The sequence below is a fragment of the Spermophilus citellus genome (assembly GCF_964194105.1).
Source record: "Spermophilus citellus genome assembly, chromosome: 1".
In the NCBI taxonomy this organism is placed as follows: domain Eukaryota; kingdom Metazoa; phylum Chordata; class Mammalia; order Rodentia; family Sciuridae; genus Spermophilus; species Spermophilus citellus.
The window spans coordinates 18,126,931-18,134,865 of record NC_138182.1 but is presented as its reverse complement, the minus strand read 5'-3'; positions in this window follow the sequence as shown (position 1 = coordinate 18,134,865).

Genomic DNA, 7,935 nt, shown 5'->3' with positions numbered 1-7,935 from the left:
TTACCATGTTGAGATATGCTCCTGTTATACCTAGTTTTTCTAGTGTTTTGAACATGAAGGGGTGCTATATTTTATCAAATGCTTTTCCTGTCTATTTAGATGATCATATGATTCTTATCTTTAAGTCTATTGATGTGATGAATTACATTTATTGATTTCCGTATGTTGAACCAACCTTGCATCCCTGGGATGAATGCCACTTGTTCATGGTACACTATCTTTTTGATATATTTTTTTATTTGATTGCCAGAATTTGATTGAGAATTTTCGCATTTATGTTCATTAGAGATTTTGGTCTGAAGTTTCCTTTCTTTGATGTGTCTTTGCCTGGTTTTGGAATCAAGGCGATATTGGACTCATCGAATGAGTTTGGCATGGCTACCTCTCTTTCTATTTACTGAAATAAATTGAAGAGTATTGGTGTTAGTCTTTCTTTGAAGGTCTTGTAGAACTCGGCTGTGTATCTATCTGGTCCTGGGCTTTTCTTGCTTGGTAGGTTTCTTATAGCATCTTCTATTTCATTGCTTGGAATTGATCAGTTTAAATTGTATATATCATCCTGATTCAATTTGGAAAAACCATATGACTCTACAAATTTGCCCATGCCTTCAATATTTTCTATTTTATTGGAGTACAAGTTTTAAAAATAATTTCTAATTATCTTCTGTATTTCTGTAATGTCTGTTGTAATATTACCTTTTACATCATGTATGTTAGTAATTTGAGTTTTCTCTCTCTTCTCTTTGTTAATGGCTAAGGGTTGTCAAGTTTGTTTATTTTTTCAAAGAACCAACTTTTTGTTTTGTCAATTTTTTCAATTGTTTCTTTTGTTTTGATTTTATTGATTTCAGCTCTAATTTTAATCATTTCCTGCCTTTTACTGCTTTTGGTTTTTCTTCTTTTCCTATGGCTTTGAGATGTAATGTTAAATCATTTATTTGTTGATTTTCCTTCTTTTAAGGAATGAACCCCATGCAATGAACTTTCCTCTTAGTACTGACTTTATAGTGTCCCAGAGATTTTGATATGTTGTATCAGTGTTCTCATTTACCTCTAAGAATTTTTTAATCTCCTCCTTGATGTCTTTTGCAACCCTTGGTTCATTTGGTAGCATATTATTTAGTCTCCAGTTGTTAGAGTAGTTTTTATTTTTTATTTTGTCAGTGATTTCTAATTTCATTCCATTATAATCTGATAAAATGAAGATAGTATCTCTACTTTTTTGTATTTGCTAAGAGTTACTTTGTGGCATAATATATGGTCCCTTTTAGAGAAGGATGCATGTGCTGCTGAGAAGAAAGTGTATTCACTTGTTGAAGGATGAAATATTTTATATATGTCAGTTAAGTCTAAGTTATTGATTCTATTATTGAGTTCTATAGTTTCTTTGTTCAGCTTTATTTGGAAGATCTATCCAGCGGTAAAAGAGATGTGTTAAAGTCAACCAAAATTATTGTGTTGTGGTCAATTTGACTTTTGAACTTGAGAAGAATTTGTTTGATGAATATAGATGCTCCATTATTTGGGGCATATATATTTATAATTATTATGTCTTGTTGGTGTATGGTTCCTTTGAGAAGTATGAAATAGCCTTCTTTATCCCTTTTGATTAATTTTAGCTTGAAGTCTACTTTATTTGATAAGAGGATAGAAACCCTACTTTCTTCTACAGTCCATGTTAGTGGTATGATTTTTCCCAACTTTTTATCTTCATCTGTAGATGGCTTTTCCTATGAGATGAGTCTCCTGGAGGCAGAATATTGTTGGGTCTTTTAAAAAATTTTTATTTTTTGGACTCAATCTGCTAGCCTATGTCTTCTGATAGTGAGTTTAGGCCATTAACATTAAGGGTTATTATTGAGGCATGATTGTATTCCCAGCCATTTTTGTTTATTTTTATTATTTAACTTAATGTTGTTTCTCCATTTATTAGTTTTTCCTTTAGTGTAATACTTATTTACCTCTGCTGATTCTCATTGTTGGTTTTCATTTCCTCTTCATGGAATATTTGCCAAGGATGTTCTGTAGTGCAGGTTTTCTAGCTGTAAATTCTTTTAACTTTCATTTACCATGGAAAATTTTTATTTCATCATCAAATCTAAAGCTTAATTTTGCTGATCTTGGTTAACATCCATTTTCTTTCAGAGCTTGATATATATTGTTCCTGGATCTTCTAGCTTTCAGCATCTGGTTTGAAAAATCTGCACATAACCTAATTGGTTCCCCTGTATGTAATCTGATTCCTTTCTCTCGTGGCTTTTAGGCTTTTTCATTATAATGTGCCTTGGTGTGGATCTGTCATGATTTTGTATATATGGTGTTCTTTAAGCCTCTTAAAATTGGTTTTCCAATTCATTATTCATGTTTGGAATATTTTCTCATATTATTTCATTGAAAAGATTGACCATTCCTTTGATTTGGAACTCTATGCCTTCCTCTATCCCAATAACTTAAATTTGGTCTATTTGTGCTATCCCATAATTCTTGAATGTTCTGTTCATGGTTTCTTACCATCTTCACTGTGTGATCTACATTCTTTTCAAGATTATATATTTTGTCTTTGTTGTCTGAGGTCCTGTCTTTCCAGGGGTCTAATCTGTTTGTGATGCTTTCAATTGAACTTTTAATTTGGTTTATCGTATCTTTCATTTCAAGGATTTATTTATTCATTAATTTATTTATATTTTAGAACCTCTATCTCTGTATTTCTTCCTGTACTTGTTGCTGTATTTGTATTTGTTTATGTAGCTTTTTGCCGATATGATCTTTTGCTGCCTGTATTTGCTCTCTTATATCATTCTTTAATTCACAGACTATTTTAATTATGTATATACTGAACTCCTTCTCTGTAATTTCTTTTGCTATGTTGGCCATAGATTCTAATAATGTGGTGTCTTAATTTGTTCAGTGGCACTTTCCTCCCTTTTCTTTTCGTGTTGCTTGTATATCTTCCCTTCTAGCACTGTGGATCCCAGGCACTACCATTTTTACCTTATAGACTTACAGTGTCCCTGTAGGGTTCCAATACCTCTCCTTTGAGGGGAAGGACAATGTTAACAGATCCCAATATAAACAATATACAACCTTAAAAACAATTAGTTGCCTTTAAGATGTTTACAGTTTGGTCACAATGTAAAGAAATCACGAATTCAATTATTTTCTACAATATAATCTGTAGGTTTGTAAAAGGGTTACTGTTTCTGATAATGGACAAAGAACCAGGGGTGAGGTGTAGGATGGTATGCTGAAGTGAGTATATAGAGTTATTACATCTTAGGATGTGTGGAAGAGAAATCTAAAGAAGGTTAGTAGCCAGAGAATATAGAGGAAGTAATTTGGGGTAGACAAGTAAGTGGGAAGACAGTAGAGGACATAAAACAAATACACATGTATATTAAGAAAAATTAAAAAAATGTTAAGATAGTAAAAATTAGTGGGGAAAAAAGAATATACAACACAACTGTAATACAGTATTCAGACATCCCAGTCCTCAAAATCCTAATTCATGCAAAGTACTTGGTTTCACATATGTTGGGAATGTGAGGGTGGGAGAATAGGGGAGGGGAAGAAAAAGAAAAAGAAAATCTTTAAGGAAGAAACAAGGATTATTTTGGTTGTAGATCAGCATCGTTTTTGCTTCCCTTCTCACTCAATAATGTAGTTGTCTGTTGTTAGCTGATATCTCCGCTGTCAGGATGGCGAAGGTAACCAGAGAGTCACTGTGCCAGGTTGGAGGCTCCTGGGGACATGGGGGAGTTAGAAACTGGGTACCTGGCCAGCTGGAGTTCCAAACTGGGAGTTGCTCCCACTAAAGATGGTGCTGAAGATGAGCTAAGATGGAGGCACCAGGTTGGATGGCGGGGAGTTGGGTGATGGTGTTAGACCTGGATGATGTATTCAGAGAGCTCTGTGGCATGCAGTGTGTGGTTTGGGCTGACTTCAGAGACTGTGCGAATGAAGTTCCTGGGTGCAGGCAGGGTAGGGGCATAGGGGACTATATCCTCTGCTGTAGAGTCCCAAGACGGTGGCAACCGAGGTAGCCCCATGTTGGTAGATGGGGGTCCATATGGGCGTGGTGGCTGGAGTTCCTACTTGTGGGAAGCTACCTGATGACCTGCATGGGAGTGGCATCTATGATTTCTACTTAGATGGGTAGCCAAAAGATGTACGCTAGTGCTGCTGCCACAAATAATCTTGCTCGGGTACCCAAAAGTCCTGCATGGGCAAGTAGTTGGGAGAACTACTCTGATGCTGAGGCCTGCAGGCCTGCACAGTGGTGTGATTTCTGTGTGGGAGCAGGAATATCGCTCGCAGAGAAACAGTATTCTCACTACTTGAATCCCAAGTCACAGAGCAACACGGAATCCTGCCTCCCTCTGGCCTGCCATCTTGGATCTCCTATTAGTTATTTTATATAGATACTGGGAAGTGATATAGCAAGATCAAATGATAGTTTCATTCCTAATCTTTTGAGAAACTTTCATATCAATTTCCGTAGTGGGTGTACTAATTTATATTTCTAACAAATGCACATGAGTTCATTTTTCTCTCATGTCCTCATCAGCATTTATTGTTATTTGCATTCTTGATGCTTGCCATTCCAAGTAAAATAAGATGAATTTTCAGCACAAGTTTGATTTGCATTTGCTTGATAGCTAATAAATATTGAACACTTTTTTAATATAATTGTTGGCCCTTTGTACTTCTTGTTTTCACAAGTGTGTTTTGTTCATCTGGCCATGTATTAAATAGGTATTTGTGGATTTTTGTTGTTGTTGTTGTTGTTTTTGGAATTTAGTTTTGAGTTCCTTATGTATTTTAGATATTAATCCTCTGTTGGAAGAGTAGATGGCAAATATTTTCTCCAATTCTGTACATATTCTTCAAGCAATTATTTTCTTTCTTCTGTGAAAACTTTTTTGTTTGATGCCATCCCATTTATTAATCTTGGTATTATTTACTGAGCTATATAGTCTTATTGAGGAAGCTGCTGCTCATACCTGAAGATTGGAGTGTTCCCCTATGTTCTCTTCTAGTAGTTGCAAAGTTTTGGATTTTATTCTTTGAAATATTTTGAGTTGACTTTTGTACAAGATGAGCAACAGGGATCTAGTTTCAATCTTTTACATATGGATAACAAGTTTTCCTTATATCATTTGTTTAAAAGGCCATCTTTTCTCCAATGTAAGTTTTTGACAGCTTTATATAAAATTAGATGACTGTAACTATCTGGAATTGTCTTCTACTCAGTTCCATTGACTATAGGTCCACATGTATGTCAGTATTAAGACATTTTCTTTTTACTATAGCTCTGAGCAAAATTTGAAGTTGGGTATTGTGATGTCTCCAGCTTGACATTTTGCTTAGAATTATTTTGGCTATTCTGGATCTTTTGTTATTCCACATAAGTTTTGTTAATTTTCCCTCTAATTGTGAGAAGAATTTGATTGGTATTTCAATGGAGATTTCATTAAATTTATAGATCAATTTTGGTAATATGACCTTTTTAACAATATAAATTTTGTAAATGAATCAATAAATGTGGGAGGTTTTTCACCTGCCATTGTCTTATTTCAACTCTTTCTTCTGTATTCTTTAATATTACTTGTAGAGGTCTTTTACCTTTTTGATTAGATTTATTCCCAAGGGTTTTTGTTGTTGTTGTTGTTGTTATTGCAGCTGTTGTTGTTTAGATGTTGAGGATTGAAGAACCCAGGGGCACTTTACCACTGAGCTACATCCTAAGTCCTGTGTATTTTATATATATATTTTTTTATTGGTTGTTCAGAACATTACAAAGCTCTTGACAAATCATATTTCATACATTAGAATCAAGTGGGTTATGAACTCCCATTTTTACCCCAAATACAGATTGCAGAATCACATCGGTTACACATCACATTTTTACATACTGCCATATTAGTGACTGTTGTATTCTGCTACCTTTCCTATCCTCTACTATCCCCCCTCCTCTCCCCTCCCATCTTCTCTCTCTATCCCATCTACTGTAATTCATTTCCTCCATGTTTGTTGTCCCATTCCCCTCATAACCTCTTATATATAATTTTGTATAACAATGAGGGTCTCCCTCCATTTCCATGTGATTTCCCTTTTTTTCTCCCTTTCCCTCCCGCCTCATGTCCCTGTTTAATGTTAAACTTTTCTTCCTGCTCTTCCTCCCTGTTCTGTTCTTAGTTGTTCTCATTATATAAAAGAAGACATTTGGTATTTGTTTTTTAGGGATTGGCTAGCTTCACTAAGCATAATCTGCTCTAGTGCCATCCATTTCCCTGCAAATTCCGTGATTTTGTCATTTTTTAGTGCTGCGTAATACTCCATGGTGTATAAATGCCACATTTTTTTATCCATTCATCTATTGAAGGGCATCTGGGTTGATTCCACAGTCTAGCAATTGTGAATTGTGCTGCTATGAACATCGATGTGGCAGTATCCCTGTAGTGTGCTCTTTTAAGGTTTTCAGGAAATAGTCCGAGAAGGGAAATAGCTGGGTCAAATGGCGGTTCCATTCCCAGCTTTCCCAGGAATCTCCATACTGCTTTCCAAATTGGCCGCACCCGTTTGCAGTCCCACCAGCAGTGTACAAGAGTACCCTTTTCCCCCCATCCTCGCCAGCACTCGTTGTTTGACTTCGTCATGGCTGACAATCTTACTGGGGTGAGGTGGTATCTTAGGGTGGTTTTGATTTGCATTTCCTTGACTGATAGAGATGGTGAGCATTTTTTCATGTACTTTTTGATTGATTGTATGTCCTCCTCTGTGAAGTGTTTGTTCATGTCCTTGGCCCATTTGTTGATTGGGTTGTTTGTTATCTTATTGTCTAATTTTTTGAGTTCTTTGTATACTCTGGATATTAGGGCTCTATCTGAAGTGTGAGGAGTAAAAATTTGTTCCCATGATGTGGGCTCCCTATTTACCTCTCTTATTGTTTCTCTTGCTGAGAAAAAACTTTTCAGTTTAAGAAAGTTCCATTTGTTGATCCTTGTTATTAACTCTCGTGCTATGGGTGTCCTGTTAAGGAATTTTGAGCCCGTCCCAACAATCTGTAGATCGGAGCCAACTTTTTCTTCTATCAGACGGAGAGTCTCTGATTTGATATCTAGCTCCTTTATCCACTTTGAGTTGACTTTTGTGCATGGCGAGAGTAGGGGATTCAGTTTCATTTTGTTGCATATGGATTTCCAGTTTTCCCAACACCATTTGTTGAAGATGCTATCCTTTCTCCATTGCATGTTTTTAGCTCCTTTATCAAATATAAGATAGTTGTAGATTTGTGGATTAGTCTCTGTGTCCTCTATTCTGTACCATTGGTCCACCCGCCTGTTTTGGTACCAGTACCATGCTGTTTTTATTACTATTGCTCTGTAATATAGTTTGAAATCTGGTATCGCTATACCACCTGATTCACACTTCCTGCTTAGAATTGTTTTTGCTATTCTGGGTCTTTTATTTTTCCATATGAATTTCATGATTGCTTTATCTATTTCTACAAGAAATGCCATTGGAATTTTGATTGGCATTGCATTGAACCTATAGAGAACTTTTGGTAATATCGCCATTTTGATGATGTTAGTTCTGCCTATCCATGAACAAGGTATATTTTTCCATCTTCTAAGATCCTCTTCTATTTCTTTCTTTACGGTTCTGTAGTTTTCATTGTATAGGTCTTTCACCTCTTTTGTTAGGTTGATTCCCAAGTATTTTTTTTTTTTTGAGGATATTGTGAATGGAGTGTTTTCCTCATTTCCGTTTCAGAAGTTTTGTCGCTGATATACAGAAATGCCTTTGATTTATGTGTGTTGATTTTATATCCTGCCACTTTGCTGAATTCATTTATTAGTTCTAGTAGTTTTTTTGTAGACCCTTTTGGGTCTTCTAGGTATAGAATCATGTCAACTGCAAATAGTGATAATTTAA